Below are 16808 nucleotides of genomic sequence, written 5' to 3' on the forward strand. Positions count from 1 at the left end.
TTATTATATTATTTTATTATTTCCCTTCTATGTGACTTTACCAAAAGAACCAAAAATATAACCTTCCATTTGGCAGTAACAGATCGGACACCCACTTTACAGGGGCCTTGCCCTGTACCACTCGCGGTAAAGGAGCAGGTCGAGTCAGAGATAGCCTCAATGAAAAAAATGTGGGTGATTGAACATTCTAACTTCCAATATGCAAGTGCAGTGGTTTGTGTGGGAAAACCAGGTGGGTCTATATGGTGTTGTGTAGACTATCGTCGACATAATAAAATATCAGTTAGGGATGCAGAACCTATCTCCAACCAGGAGGTCCTATTTTCACAGTTGACAGGGTCACAGTACTTCACAAGGCTTGATTTAATGAAGGGATACTGGCAAAATCCCATCGACCCAAGCGATCGACGTAAATCGGCCTTCACAACCTATGATGGCCTATATCAATGGTGGACAATGCCATTTGGGTTGTGGTAAATGCTCCAGCGGCGTTCAGGGGGATGATGAGGCACCTACTGAAGGGGATCCCACAGGCTGTCAACTATATGGATGACATTGTAATCCACACACAACACCTAAAGGAGCTGGAGAGAGTCTTCCATAGACGTACAACAAGGCCAATAAAGTGTGAGGTTGGGATGACAGCAATCGACTGTCGGAGACATGAGTAAGAACGTGACATAGACGAAGCAGCGCCAGTGTACCATGTGTGGTGAGCCAATGGAGCATTGATTTCCCCATGGTGAGATGATGTCACATGGTATAATTATTTTCGAAAGGAAAATATAATGGGGAGGGTGTGGTCCACCTGTACAGGGAAAGGGAGTAATAGAAAATTATAAAAGCGTGCAGCAAACAAGGTGGGAGGGTTGACGGTTAGGGTTAATGGTTAGGGTCAGGGGTTAGGGTTAGAGATTAATATTTCAGGTTATAAATTGGACAAAGGTCTCCCTACAATCAATGGCGAAGCCCAGAAAGAGTTTGTTAAAAACAGAGATTCAGCTGACAATGTCAGGAGTCTGGTCTACCTCAAACGACAACCTTGACACTAACGCCTTTACCTTGGATGGGGAAAAGGTATTTGACAGGGTCAAATATGGGCCTTCCTGTTATGGGTGATGGACGAATTCGGCTTTTTTTCCCTCAACACGTGCAATCTCCTGTATGCTATTCCAACAGCCTCATTAGTTATAAATGTGTAGAGGTGGTACGTGCTGACGGGGAGGATCGTGAGACAGCGCGTAGTGGGTGGCTACATCACGGTCCGCAGGCAGGTGTCCACATCGCGGTCCGCATAGGCCCCGCCCCCTGGCGTGGAGGGCTATGTAAGGCGATGCGCAGCAGCGCTCAGGGAGTCGTCAACCAGTGAAGACAGAAGACGGAGCAAGAGATAGGGCCCTGAGAACCCTAGTCCCGCTGCCCTTGTAAGGGCCGGGACTCTGTGCGGCTCAGAGGCGAGACCTTGGGATTCACGGCCTGACGTCCTTGTAAGGGCCGGGCTGTGTGACCCAGAGGTCGAGACCCGTACCCTGGCTCGGACGGGTCCGATAGCCTCCCCTAGGAAGCACGTAGCCGAAGGGCCTGGGAACGTAGCAGAGTTAGGCACGCGTAGTATAGGCTGTATCTCGGCTGAACCTGTTACTGTTGTATTAGTGTTAATAAATAAGTGCTGCCCCATCAACTCGTCTCCCGCCGTAATTGAGATATTACAACTGGCGTCAGAAGTGAAACTGTCTTCAAAATATGGATACTAGGAAGACTAATCGTACTCATGAGCGAGACCGGGAAGACGACCACGACGTACTGGGCCAGCAAGCTTCGGGAGGAGAGGAAGAGGAGATGCCGACACCGCAGCACCTTTCGGGGACGCCCGACGCTCCGCTCGGGTCCGACACCGGACTCCAGGAAGCACACTCTCGCCTGGCGGAGCTGCTACTTGCCGCGGCTTCCATTTTGGCGGAAATCACCGCATCTGGAGGAGGAAGGACGACGGCGAGCGTGGAGGAGGGAGACCGGGCGCGGGCTTGCGCCAGCACCGCCCCGCACGCCGAAGATTCCCGCCAGAATACGCTTCCCGCCAGAATACGCTTCGCGCCTCGAATATTGAAAATGGCGCCATTTTTACAGATCGTCCGTTGATTGGCGGGAATCGCGACCACCATGTGACCGGGGACCTCCACTCTTCGCCGCCCGCATCATCGGTGCGCGCCAAAAGTCGCCACGAACCACCCATAGACGGGGCCGCCATTTCTCACAACGACGGCGCAGTGCGGGAAAATCATCTATCGGAAGACGACCAGGTGTTTCAACAGCGACTTCCTGCGTTGACGGCCTTCAAAGCTGAGGGGGGTGACTGGGGAGCCTTCCAGCGGAGATTCCTCGCCCATCAGGAAATGTCAGGGTGGTCTGACGCTACGGCGCTACGTGCGCTACCAGCGACGCTGGACGACGACGCGCTCGCGGCCTTCAGATCCACCCCAAGATCGGGCCGCTCCACACTCCAAGCCGTGCTACGCCTCATGGCCAGGGTGTATGGGCCACCCTCGGCCTGCCGCCACCAATTCTACGAGCGACGGAAAGGTGACACGGAAACTCCACTCGCCTACCGCTGCTTGCTCTCGCGGACGCCGCCTTTCCCCGCATGGATGAGGAGGGGAAGGACGCGATGGTGACGGAACAACTGCTGGCATTGGCTCAGGACCTGGGGGTCCCTATCAACACGGCGGACGAGGTAGACATTTGTTCCTTGCGGGTTGCTACGAGTATCCATGCACACGAGGTCCTGAAACGGAAGCGGACGGTCGTCTGTGCATCAGCCGCGGTTTCAACACCTACCTCGGCGGACGGCGACCCCCAAGTCGTTCTACCTCGGGAAGAGGCCTTCGCCACGGTGAGACCGGGGGACTGGAGGTCTGGAAGTCGTTCGCCCCTGCGATCGGCCCGCAAGCTGGAGCAACCGAAACCTGCGACGTCTCTCGTCATGTGTTACAACTGCGGCCTTCGCGGCCACGTTGCGTCCGGGTGCCGGGCTCCGCGTCAGCGCACCACGGGACCTCGTCTGGACGACGACCAAGGCCCAAAGTCATCCCAGCTACCCCCGGCAAGTCGTGGCACTACACATGCTCGGTCTACATACACGTCGCACGCGGGTCGCCGCTTCGCGGCGGAGGGAACACGCATGGGGGCCGGGGATTCAGTTCGGCGAGGGGGGTTTGTACAGGGGCTGGGAGCGGTCCAATGGTCTGAGTTGGCCCACAGGATAGTGGCTGCGTCGGCCGGGTCGTCCGTAGTTACGGGGTTTATAGACGGAGTTGAGGTCCGGGTGCTGGTTGACACGGGCGCGTCGGCAACTATCATTTCAGACCTTATTTATAACATTCTCCCCGTCCAATGTTGACCCCTGCTCCCGGTAGACGTGCCATGTTATGCGGCGAATGGGGGCTCCTTGGGTATTGTCGGGCAGATTCGGGCGACCATTTGCATCGGGGATATTAAATTGGCAGGACCTGTTTTGGTCTCTTCTTCCCTGGCGGTTCCATGTTTATTGGGCACAGATTTTTTGGCTAAAATGCCGAGTAAAATTCTCGTCGATCAGGGTTGTATCGAGCTCCCATCGGGTCGCCGTATAACATTTTTATCGAGCCCTACCAAACTGCGCATGGTTTGTGCGACGGTCCAAGCGCTGGCAACCCAGACAGTGCACGTACCCCCGGGATCGCAGATGCTGGTACCCCTTCGGTTACGGAAACCCTTGGGGGTGGATACGGCGGGGCAGGGCGTGCTGTTGGGTCCGTCGAACAAAGCTGTTGGAGGTCTGGATTTGGCGGTGGCTCAGACGATGGTACGGGCGGACAGGGATCCATTCGTCATGGTTTTGAATGCGGGTCGCGGCCAGCCGTCATTCCACAGGGCACCGTGCTTGCTCACGCGGCGCCGGTGCCCGTGGATGAGCAGCTCATTGCGCATGTTGATTCCACTCCGGGTCCGCATCTTCAATCGGGGGAAGATCAACAGTGGTTGGACTCATTGTGTGCGGGCTCAAGTAACCTGTCCAGTGTGCAATTGGGGGCGCTGCGCGCCCTGCTACTCGAATTTTCTGACGTGTTCAGCAAACATAAATATGATATTGGGTGCACTCACCTGGTACGCCACCACATTGAGACGGGTGATGCGGCCCCAATTCGGCAAAATCCTTTCCGGTTAAGCCCAGCCGAGAAGGAACATGTGCAGTCGGCTGTTAATGACATGCTGACCGCCGACATCATTTCGCCCTCATCCAGTCCATGGGGAGCTCCCATCGTGCTTGTTAAAAAGCAGGACGGATCCTTGTGGTTTTGTGTTGATTTCCGCCGCCTTAATAAGATCTCGGTGGCTGACGCGTATCCGCTCCCCAGAATGGATGAATCTCTAGATGCCTTAGCGGGGGCACGTTTTTTTTCAACGCTAGACCTGCTATCGGGATTCTGGCAATTGCCCCTCGATGAGGAGTCCAAACCAAAGACCGCCTTCCGGACACCGGTAGGCCTATTTCAGTTTAATCGGTTGCCCATGGGACTTCATTCTGCTCCCGCGACGTTCCAGAGGCTAATGGAATTGGTTTTGTCGGGCCTCCAATGGGATACCTGCTTGATTTACCTTGATGACGTCATCGTTTTCAGTCGAACTTTCGAGGAGCACCTCCAACGGTTGAGGGGGGTGTTCCTCAGAATGCGATCTGCTAAATTAAAGTTTAAACCGGGAAAATGCCACCTACTTCGGGAAACGGTACGGTACTTGGGGCACATTGTAGGCTGTTCGGGGATCTCCACCGATCCCGCTAAGACACACTGTGTCAGTTCATGGCCGACGCCCACTTCAGTTACTGAGGTCCGCAGTTTCATTGGATTTGCCTCCTACTACCGCTGCTTCGTTGAGCACTTTGCCACCATAGCCAAACCCCTGCATGCTTTGACAGCGAAAGGGGTGAGGTTTTGCTGGGGGCCGGAGGAGGAGGCCACGTTTTGTTCCCTTCGGATTGCCTTGGTGAGTGCTCCACCCTTCTGTTACCCTGATTTCGCCAAACCATTCCTGCTTGACACGGATGCCAGTAACACGGGTATTTGGGGGGGTGCTCTCACAGGTGATCGGGGGAGTCGAACGGGTGGTCGCCTACGGTAGCAGGGTTTTGTCGCCAGCGGAACAGCGCTACTGTGTGACCCGTCGCGAGTTACTAGCTATCGTTTTTTTTATCCAGCAAGTCAGACCGTATCTCTATGGCCGTCATTTTACTGTCCGTACGGACCACGTGGCGCTGCAATACGCGTTGCGTGTTGCCCAACCCTCGGGTCAATTATCACGATGGTTGGAGGTCCTCCAGGACTACCAATTCACGACCACTTACCGTAAGGGATTTCGCCACACCAACGCGGATGCCCTGTCGCGGTTGTCGCCTCGCTCGGAATGTGCATGTCTTCTGGGATCGGCGCGTTGTAAACCCCCTGTCGCCGTCCCCGTGGGAGTTTTGTTCGCCGCCGCCGACGCGCCACGGGTCGACGTTTCCGCTGCTCCGACGAGCGGGGACTCGTTACTCGCATTGCCTCTTATTGAGTGGGGCCGACTCCAAATGGCCGACAGCTCCCTTCTCACATTGCGTCGTAAGGCAAAGGGTCCCGAGGGAGGGGAAAAGGGGGCCGGCTCCTGGGTGGTCAAACAGGGCCTCCTTATGAGGTGGGACGGTATGTCCCGGCGACATGCGCTTGTCGTGCCGTCTGCTATGCGGGGTAGAGTCGTTCTGGCCGCTCACGAACGGCTCTTGTATTTGGGAGTTCATAAAATGCTCGCCCTGCTCCAGCGGGACTACTATTGGCCGGGTATGGGGAGTGATGTGGCGAACATACTCAAGGGGTGTGTGGGGTGCGCTCAACGAAAACCGCCGCCCATTGCGGCTAATCCACCGCTACAGTCTATTCAAGTCTCGCGCATGAACGAACTCGTTGCGCTGGATATCTTGGGGCCCTTTCCGGTAACGCCTAGGGGTAACAAGTACCTGCTGGTTGGCGTGGAATACTTCACTCGATGGCCCATGGCGTGGCCGCTCACCAACCAGTCGGCGGCGGCCGTGGCGGACGCTTTTGTCCAGGGCTATGTCTTGGACAAGGGTGCCCCCGAACGCTTGCTGACCGACCAGGGAAAACATTTTTCGGGCGTTTTGTTATGTGAGGTGTGCGACCTTTTGGGTACAAAAAAAGTGCGTACCTCCCCGTACCACCCACAGACTGATGGGATGGTGGAGCGACTCCACAGAACGATTACTTCCATGTTATGCCAACAGGTGTGCGAGGCTCAGGTTGATTGGGACTTGCAGGTCCCTGGTGTCCTCGCCGTGTACAGGATGGCCCCCCACGCGGCGACAGGGTTTTCCCCATTTCCGCAGATGGATGCCCAGCTGGGGATTTCCGAACCCCGTGCTAAATCCAAATTGGCCGACCATATCAAATTTAACATTGCCAAGCTGGCCGAGGCGCGGGAAGCGGCAAGGCTAAATTCGAGGTCCCGCTAGATTGCTAACGAGCGGTTGCGTGCACGGAGGGTGTACATGCACGAATGGAAACCGGGCGATAGGGCCTGGCTGCACTGCCCGCATGCGCCGTTGGCTACGTCCCCGAAACTGCTGAGGCCATGGCGGGGACCCGTTGAAGTCGTGCGTGTTGCACGACCCCAGTGCATTCAAATAAAGTGGGGAAAACGCCGTTGGTACGTTCACCCCTCCCGGCTGAAACCTTTCGCGGCACCACATGGCCTTCATTCATGTCATAATGACTGAGCATGTGATGTGGCCGTCGACTCGGGGAGGGGAAGTCTCCGCCTGATCCTCACATGTCTCCGCCTGATCCGCTCCCAGGTGTCTCGGAACTGACGGCTGCTGACCGTCGGCAACCGGATCCCCGAGGCATACGCGGATCACAGAAGCCTGCTCCGTGCCTTCCAGGACTGCCGGAGCCGCCTGATGGTCAAACACGTCCTGTGCCGTACGACGGGCCGGCCAGGCGGACCCGTGCTAGGTAGCCCTGCTTTTCCTGACTGGGGGGGGGAGGAGGCAGTCCCGCCGGGTCACCTCGTCACAGCGTTCCCCTTCTGTCCGTTCTAATGTTCCGTTCGAGGGGCGAGCAGGGGTCGAGGGGACATCGCGGTCCGCATAGGCCCCGCCCCTGGCACGGAGGGCTATGTAAGGCGATGCGCAGCAGCGCTCGGGGAGTCGTCAACCAGTGAAGACAGAAGACGGAGCAAGAGATAGGGCCCTGAGACCCCTAGTCCCGCTGCCCTTGTAAGGGCCGGGACTCTGTGTGGCTCAGAGGCGAGACCTTGGGATTCACGGCCTGACTTCCTTGTAAAGGCCGGGCTGTGACCCAGAGGTCGAGTACCCTGGTTAGGACGGGTCCGATAGCCTCCCCTAGGAAGCACGTTGCCGAAGGGCCTGGGAACGTAGCCGAGTTAGGCACGCGTAGCGTAGGCTGTATCTCGGCTGTACCTGTTACTGTTGTATTAGTGTTAATAAATAAGTGCTGCCCCGTCAACTCGTCTCCCGCCGTAATTGAGATATTACAAATGTACCAATGAAGCAGCATCTTCCAACTTTGCACGAAGCAAAGGCACAAGGCAGGGTTGCATTCTTTAGACCATTGTTTTTTACTTTGGCCATGGAGGCATTTACAGAGAGTGTTAGGATACGTCAGTGGATGCCAGGAGTAGGATATTGCGCAGTAGAAAATAAAATCAACCTCTACACAGACGATGACCTTTTCACGTTTACAAACACGGAAGTCTCAATCCCCGTTCTTTTGGCCCGAGTTAGGGAGTATGGTGGAGCTTCGCGATACAGTACAAATGTGTAGTGACATCGTTGGATGTGACTGTGTGAAGCCAGCCTGGGAAAGGCACAGCGCGCAATGTATTGACATTGCTGACACCACTTGAATGTGGATGCATTGATAGATGGCACCACGCTCTGCGTGCAGTGCCAGCCCCTACGTGATAGAAGGCAAGAGTGCCGGGCACGGAACGGGTTGCAAGGGGCCATGGCACTCTGGTTTACCCCGGAGGACACGTGACCGGAGGTATCTACCCAGGGACCCCCAAAGGGGGGCTGGGGTGATCACGTGTCCAGGTGGAGATCCTTCTCGAGGTTTGGAGGTGGGCGTGGCTAGGGGCGGAGCGAGCCCCGCCACGGAGCATATAAGCTGGTTCCCCCAGTGAGACCGGCTGCTGTTGTCATCCTGAAGAATCGACGTTCCACGTCTGACGTCCAAGAAGAGTCATCAACACGTGGACCTGGATCCAGGCTGGGTCCCATCCATTATCGATACTACGAGTGTAATTAGTGTAGTTAGCCTGGTGGACCACTGCCATAGGTTGTTATCTGGTGAATGGGCAGTTGCCTCTTCGTGATAGTGTGTTAACGTGTTAATGTTAATAAATGTGTTGCCTCCAAGAGTGCGTCTGCGAGTCAGTTTGAACCCAAATGTAACTAAGTCGAAATTAATGCCCCAATCACCTATATCCTCTAAATCTCCAGAGGCCTGGTTGCCCTTCAAGTGGTCTCCATCTCACATCAAATATCTCAGCGTCATGGTCCCTTCCTCACTGGCATTGCTCTTCCAGTAGAATTCCCTACCTCTCCCTGCTCCAGGAGATTGGTGCCTCTTTAGTGGCATGGGCAGATGTCCCACTCTCTCTTCATGACAGGACACAATATCCTGATTCTCCATAAACTGTTATATCACTTAAGAATGATCGCTTCCCGCATCCTGAGGCCTTTTTTAAAGCACTTTATTCCCAAATTTACTAATTTATCTGGAATTACAAACTGGCACTGATTGGTTATCCATCTCTTTCACTCCCAGAAAAGGAAGGTGGTTTGGCTCTCCCGAATTTACTGCACTACCATAGAGTGGTAGCCCTTCAGAATATCAAATGCTGGCTGGACCCTATGAAAGTTGGTATCTCCAAACGGTGGGAAGAGGATTCTGTAAGACCCTGGGGGATTAAACCGGTGTTGATGGTCTGTTCAACTATGGGAATTTACCGGGATGGGCGTAACCCCTTCCCCACTCCCTCATCATAGAAGATCACCACTCGCAGAATTTGTTCTCCCCTCGGTTCAGTGATCAGCGCTTTGCATTATGCTTGCGTTGAGTTGTAATAAAAACAATGAAAAGTTATATTTTACATTCAAAATAATTCCCGTTTCATGTCTGGGCTGGTGCAGGGTAATGTAAAACCAAAGGTGGGGGGGGGGGGGGTTGGCGTCATATTACGAGCCGTGAGCCAAACCACAGCTTTCTCCTTTGTGTCTGAATTTTGGATAACGAATTTGCTGACTCCGCTATGGGCTAGGTTTTGCGGTAGAGCAGTGGTTCTCAGAGCATGGACTGCGATGCTCCTGTGGTGGTCCGCGGGGTTGCAAATGCAAGCTGATCCGGAAATAATGAACATTAATTAGCATCTTACTTATGATATGTAATTTTAAATTTAAGTTGGGTCAACCGCCCTGATTAAACTACGCTAACCCCAAGATCTAAATGCCAGTAATATGAATAACTTTGCATTACAGTATTCCCTTTTTTGATTTGAAGCTTTCGTGACTGCAGGAATCCATACTCGTCGGTTCTTTCGGTAAAGTCACGTAGATAGAAAATTATCAATAGATCACGATGTTTTGATCGCAACACAAGCGACCGTCTTCAGGTGAGAGAAAGCTACTGAAACAATGTCTTATATAGGCCTGAGATGGGTGCAGCCTTAGGGTAAGCGATAGTCTACCAGAGGCTGTGGAAGTGGCTATTGTATTGTGAGCATGGGAAATCTTTTTGGTAATCCCTGCTATGTATGATCTGAAATCGCTTCTATCCTCAAGAACGCTAAGAAACCCATTAGCAACATTAGCAAGGACGAGCGTTTTGAACTTGCTCTATTGAAAAAGAGAGATGATATTGTCATCATCTCAGCCCATAAAAGCAATGCCACTGTCATCATCGATAAAACCATATACAACAACTAAATTCAGCACCTTCTTATGGATGGTAGCTTTACCAAAATCAATAGAGATCCTACCAACCGCTTGGTTGCAAAAACCAACAATGTCATCACTAACTCGACTTCTCTAATCGAACCAACCAAGCTGCTCTCTCTAAAACCTTCTGCTGATGGACCACCCAGATTTTATGGCCTTCCCAAAATCCACAAAGAAGGTACACCGCTCAGTCATAAGGATGGCAAGTTACCATTCCTGGATGTTTTGATCGAGAAGAGACCTGATGGCTCGTTGGGACATTCTGTCTACAGGAAAGCCACCTAAACGGATGCCTATCTAAAGCCTGACTCCCACCACCATCCAGCCCAGAAGAATTCCCTCACCAAGACACTACAATATAAGGTCCATTGCATCTCCGACCAGCACCACCTAGCCAGTGAGCTAGAGCACGTACACCCAGCCCTCAGGATGAATGGATATTCTGACCGTACAATCCGCAAAGCTGTCTCCCCAGCCATGGGGAGACAACCATTTGAGGAACAAATCAAAACCATCACCTTTCCATACATAGCAGAGGTAACAAAAAATATTTCCAATGCTCACAATACAATAGCCACTTCCACAGCCTCAGCCAGACCATCTCTAGCCCTGCCCTCTTACCCTGAGGCTGCACCCATCTCAGGCCTATATAAGCCCTTGTTTCAGTAGCTTTCTCTCTCTCACCTGAAGACGGTCGCTTGTGTTGCGATCGAAACATCGTGATCTATTAATAATTTTATATCTACGTGACTTCACCGAATGAACCAAAGAGTATTCCCTTTTTATTCACAAACTTGCCATCCACGATTTTGATTTTCCACGAAATAGCTTAGTTACGTATTTATTAAAGATAGTTTAATAATTTCATTAATTGGCGAAATTTGATTGGAATTGAGCTTTTCTGGAAGGTATCCCTTGCGAATAATGAGAGAATACTGTACAACAAAAGTTATAAAGGTGTCGTTGTGGGTGCTCTGCGTGACTTTGCTTTCTCAATGGAGAGTCTGCATGTTTCTCTTTGACTCCTTATCGTATGTATGTTGAAATTATATCGCACCATACGTAGCCAGTCATGCTCGAACTTCATGAACGTAATTGAGAAACCACTTCAGCCATGATTTGTTTCGATTACATTCATTATCGTTAATTAAATCAAAAGTGACAATCACTGAAATGCACACGTCGCGGTGCACAGCTTCAAATTCTCACAAGGGGATGTATGTTGTATGGAGTGCGGACGTTGGACCGGTGGTCCATTTGTTAGCGCATTGCACTATTGTAGTGGTGATACGCGCTGGGGTAGCGATCAGGGGTCAGCGCGGGATCGTGGGTTGTGTGGTGTTGATTGGCTGGGTGCCGGTGACGTGCTGGTGTGGGAGTGAGCGAGTGGCAGCGCGGCGTGATTGGGGGGTGAGTGAAAACACGCGTTGGGGAGAAAGGATCGTAGAGATAGCGCGTTGTGATTGGTTCACCAACAAGCGATGCTCGCATCGAGGTCCGCATCCGCTCCGTCTCCCGGGAGGAACGACTATATAAGGGGATGCGCACAGGCGCACAAGGAGGGTGTAACCAGCGAAGACAGAAGACGGGAAGAAGAGCCAGGGCCCTGCGGTACCTAGTCCCGCTGTCCTGAGAGGACCGGGACTCTGTGTAACCCAGAGGCGGGGGTAGTGTGAGCATGCAGTGTCAGCATGCCGAGTGTGTAGCCGGGGCCTAGAGTCTACACGAGACGAGTGGTATAGGTGTAGCCAGAGGCGTAGGGTCTACACGAGACGAGTCTACACAAGAGGAATCTACCCGAGACAAGTGATATGTGTGTAGCCAGAGGCATAGGGTTTACACGAGGCGAGTCTACACGAGACGAGTGAGGTGTGTGTAGCTAGAGGCTTGGAGTCTACACGAGTTCAGTACGGTGTGTTATAAGAAGAGAAGAGGTTACGAGTTGTACCGGTGTCTGGTGACCGTACGCGGAAGAATAGAGACTACACGTTGTATCGAGATAAGTGAAGATTTAATAAAAGAAGTGTGTTACCCGTCAAGTTGTTTCCTGCCGTCATTTCCAATACTTCATTATGAACCCAGCGAAACAAGATCAATTCCCGACTGTAGCTGAGATCGGTGGTGAGTGATTGTTTTAATCGACCCAGGGCTCTGCGCCTTCCCCTAACAACTGCTGCTATTTACCAATAAATGGTGGTATCGTCACCACTGCACTTGTGCCGGGCTAGGTGCACTACGAGGCAGTCATGTGAAGTGACTGCTGACAGGAGAAGGTCATGGAATAGACCCAGGTGCCATGCGTTGAATGGGCAGTTTCCTGTACTGAGTGGAGAACAGTTTACCACTCATGGTGACTGGAGCCAGAACCAGTCCACCGGACATCCCGTATGCCCCAAAGGTCCAAGCAGTACATGGACAGCTTCTGATACAGGAATGGAAGCCTCCTTATATTCACCAAAACCAGTCCACTAAACCTCCTGTATTCCACAGAGGTCCAAGCGGTATTGGTCCAGCTACCGAAAGAGTAGTGGCAGCCTCTCTTCCACACTGTGGAAGTGTCAACCTTGGTGTTATTTTATAGAAACCATTTCTCCACCACACCACTAACACATGAAACAAATTCCTGTGAAAAATATTCCGGCAGCTGCGGATCGAAAATACAATTGCAAATTATAATTACCGTTATGTATACGGAAATGTACGAAACAATTATTTATTTATAATCTAACTACCCCTGGTGCAATGTCACGTAATGAACTGCCCAGTGGCCAATCAACTGCCCAGCGCCAGTTTACTTTGAGTCGTGATTAATGCGCAGTGTTATCACACTATCACGTGTTTTTGCTACAATGCAGTTCTTCCATTAGGGAATATTTTTCGCACCATTGTTATAATGCAGAATGTGCTTCCCGTTATAACACATACACCATTACAATGCGGAAATGCGTGCACCGTGATAACGTGGTTGTTGAGTGGTCGACAACAATCTACTTTTTTTAGCTGCGTGGATTCTGAGCGGTGCAGTGATAGAGTACACAGAGCCGAATCAACCTCTCCCCTCTGCCTCACCAGCATGGCATCATGTATGTATCTATATTGAGCTTCTTTCACACCATACATAGCCAACTAATCGTAGGTGCGGAGGAAGGACAAGAAACTAAACACAAAAAGCAGTTCTAAAGAAATGCATTTTCAATGATGATGTAAAAGAGCAGAGCTCTAGGAGGCTTCGTAATATCGGAAGAAGGCCACATAAGCGCATCTGAAAGCGCGCAATGTGGTGACCATCTTTAAGGTTCAATGTGTAATGCGAGCGTAAGCGAGGTTTCGCCGCTCAGCTCTGGGCCAATCAGACGGCCCGGAGTATTGGGGGCGGGGCTCAGTAATGTGGGCATATGGGAAGGTCCGCCGCCCACCTCCGGTCCAATCAGATGCCCGGAAGATCAGGGGCGGAGCCTAAGGGCGGAGCCGGGGGGGACGCTAAGTGAAGGGCGTAATCTGGAAGGTTCGGAAAGGGCGTGGTGGAAGGTGGAGACAGGATGACGTGGGGAGGGGAATATAAGGGGGATCCGGAAGAGGCTCGAGGTCAGTTGGCGTAGTCACAGAGTGGGACCACGTTGGGTCGTGGGAGGTCTCCTGCGCCATCAGCCACGTGGCTGGAGACGACTCCAAGCACACCGTCAGCCAACGGTGTGCGGGAGCAGGAAGGAGTGCGACTGACAGGAAGGGCGCGTGGGGCGCAAGAGGAACAGCCGGTGCACTGTCGGGACCAGCGGAGTGTGAGCGGCATAACAAAGAATAAAAGAGAGACGGAGACCAAGCTGTGCGTCGTCAATATCATTTATTACAAATGGAGAGCCAAATCTGCTGCTGCAAGGATGACCGGATATATCATAATAATAATATCCCCAGTTGACCAGAACACTTTTGCTGCCTATGCTGTCACACTGTCTGTACGTACTGTATATAGTGAACTTTTTGGCACCATACGTAGCTGACCGTGCTAATCGGAAGTGCAGAAGGACAACAAGGCTTTTCTGGAGCCGTGCGTTAAACCTTCAACAATGCGAGTGCAACCTTTCTTCACGAGGAAGCTTTGAGAGCTGAATGGCATTCAAAAGAACTCACAAACAAACAAACACCTCGTGAAAAACCCAACGCAGAAAATCTCCACTGCTACCCACCTGGGCCAAACTGTTTTTGTCTTTTTCCTGAATTTGCCGGTTGCATTACAGACACAGAGAGAGAGACAGAACAAGCTCATTTCTGTAGAACTGCTTTTTGTGTTTAGTTTGTTGTCTTTTCACTGCACCTCCTATTAACACGGTTAGCTACGTATTGTGCCAAAGAAGTTTAACACACCTACATACAGTTATTTTTTATTATGATATAGTTAGAGGCAGAAATAGTTTTCGCCTAACCAATGGACACTTTTCTACTGCATCTGCTCCCGTAGCACATCAACTGAGGTCTCGCCATACAAGGGACAAGTCCTGAAGCCAAGCATCATGGGAAGTTTAAGCGCAAGGCAGTGGTGCATCAGCTGACACGTGGATCTCAGATACCTGCATGCCCTTGAACATGCCTCCCACTTGGTCGATGTTTGAACTCCCGTCCTCGAACGTCGTCGTCATTTTGGGTGTTGGCTGTCTGACTGCTGCCGACGGCTTTCCATATCGTGACGTCCTGCGCCGATCCCGTCTTGGTGTCGTCGTAGACCCACTGCCAGTCACCCCGCACGACGTGTGAGGTGTTCACACAGCGCACCGTTTCCACTGAGGGGACGCGGCCATAGCTCCCTTCGGCGATAAAGCCGAGAGCATGGTACGATGGTGGGCAGATCGGCTTCCAGATGGAGACGTCCCAGTGCGCACCCGAGCCGCGGTCAGTCCAGACACGCTCGAAAGACAGCGGATTTCTCAGCGTTCCGGGGATGATCTCTCTCAAGAGGATACCCTTAGGCCGGTTATAGTTGGGCATGGCAATGTCGCCCAGAGAGCAGCAGCCTTGCGCCCTCCAGATTGAAACGTCGTACTTCCCTCCGCTGCCTGCGATGACAGTCATGAACCCGATGAGAATTGTCAGCATTGGGGTTTCTGTGTTGTGAGTCTATGGGTCTATTTGTGTCTATCTGTGTGTCTATTAATTTATCTGTATGTCTAAGGGTATCTGTGTGTCTTTCTGTGTGTCTATGGGCATTTCTCTGTGTGTCTATGGATCTTTGCATGTCTATCTCTCTGTTTATCTGTGTGTCTATCTGTCTGTCTATCTCACTCTGTCTACTTGTGTCTATAGGGAGGCGGGGGGTGTGCCCCTACCATAGCCATATTATTCCAGATCTCCATCATGCCCTCCATGTTGTACAGGATCTCTCCCTGTGTCCATCTCTATGTGTATATCTCTATGTGTCTCTCTGTGTGTGTATATTGGTGTATATCTGCATGTGTCTATCTGTGTGTACACCCCGTACCACTATCGTTCCAGATCTCTGTCACACTGGCAGTATTGTACGGGATCTATCCCTGTGTGTCTATCTCTATGTGGCTATCGCTGTGTGTCTATCCATGCGTGTCTATCCCTGTGTGTCTGTCTATGTGTATATAGGTGTTTATCTGTTTGTGTCTATTTTCGTGTGTTTAACTCTGTGTTTCTATGTGTGTGTCAATGGGTGTCTATCTGCGTGTTTGCCTCTGGGTGTCTATCTATGCGTGTATCAATAGCTGTCTATCTGTGTGTGTCTATCTATCTATGTGTAATGTAGTAACTCGGCGGGAGACGACTTCACGGGTAGCACACTCTTTATTTTACCAAACTCGTTCACAGGTGACTAACACCCACTTAGTATCTCGGGTGACAAACACCCACTTAGCTACCCTGGCGACTAACGCCCACTGAGCTACTCGGGTGACCAACACCCACTTAGCTACCCTGGCGACTAACGCCCACTGAGCTACTCGGGTGACCAACACCCACTTAGCTACTCGGCGACTAACGCCCACTGAGCTACTCGGGTGACCAACACCCACTTAGCTACTCGGCGACTAACGCCCACTGAGCTACTCGGGTGACCAACACCCACTTAGCTACCCTGGCGACTAACGCCCACTGAGCTACTCGGGTGACCAACACCCACTTAGCTACCCTGGCGACTAACGCCCACTGAGCTACTCTGGACACTCCCTGCCCGGGGTGTCCGTCTTGACTGTGGGTCCCCAGCCCGACCCACGTGGGCGTCGGACCCCGGGTCCCACAGTCTCGCCTCCGAGCCACACAGGGCCCCGGTCCCTACAAGGACGGCGGGACTAGGGGTCTCGGGGCACTAGGTCTTCAACTCCGTCTTCTGGTCTTCAACTGGGTAACTCTCCCCGAGTGCTCTCGCGCGTCCCCCTTTATACCCCACCTGCGGACGTCGCTGCGAGCACCCATCCTATTCGACCAATCACTGGGCGCTGGCTACGATCCTGTTTTCCCACATCTCAGCGTGCCTCACCACCCACGCCGCGCCGCCCCGTCATCTGTCACTCCCGGCGCGCGCGTCCACACCACGCCCACAACGCGTGCCCAACCCCGCACCCCGCGCCGCCCCGTGATCCATCACTGTCACAGTCGGCGCACGTCAACACCACCACTACATATGTATACACGCCGTACCTCTAGCGTTCCACATCTGTCACTCTGTCCGTGTTGTACAGGACGAGAGCCACCTCTGACGAGGTCGGCAGGAACGCGGAGAGAATGGCTTTGTTCGCGTCCAGCACGG

Source organism: Lampetra fluviatilis, chromosome 71 (genome assembly GCF_964198595.1).
Source record: "Lampetra fluviatilis chromosome 71, kcLamFluv1.1, whole genome shotgun sequence".
In the NCBI taxonomy this organism is placed as follows: Eukaryota; Metazoa; Chordata; class Hyperoartia; order Petromyzontiformes; family Petromyzontidae; genus Lampetra; species Lampetra fluviatilis.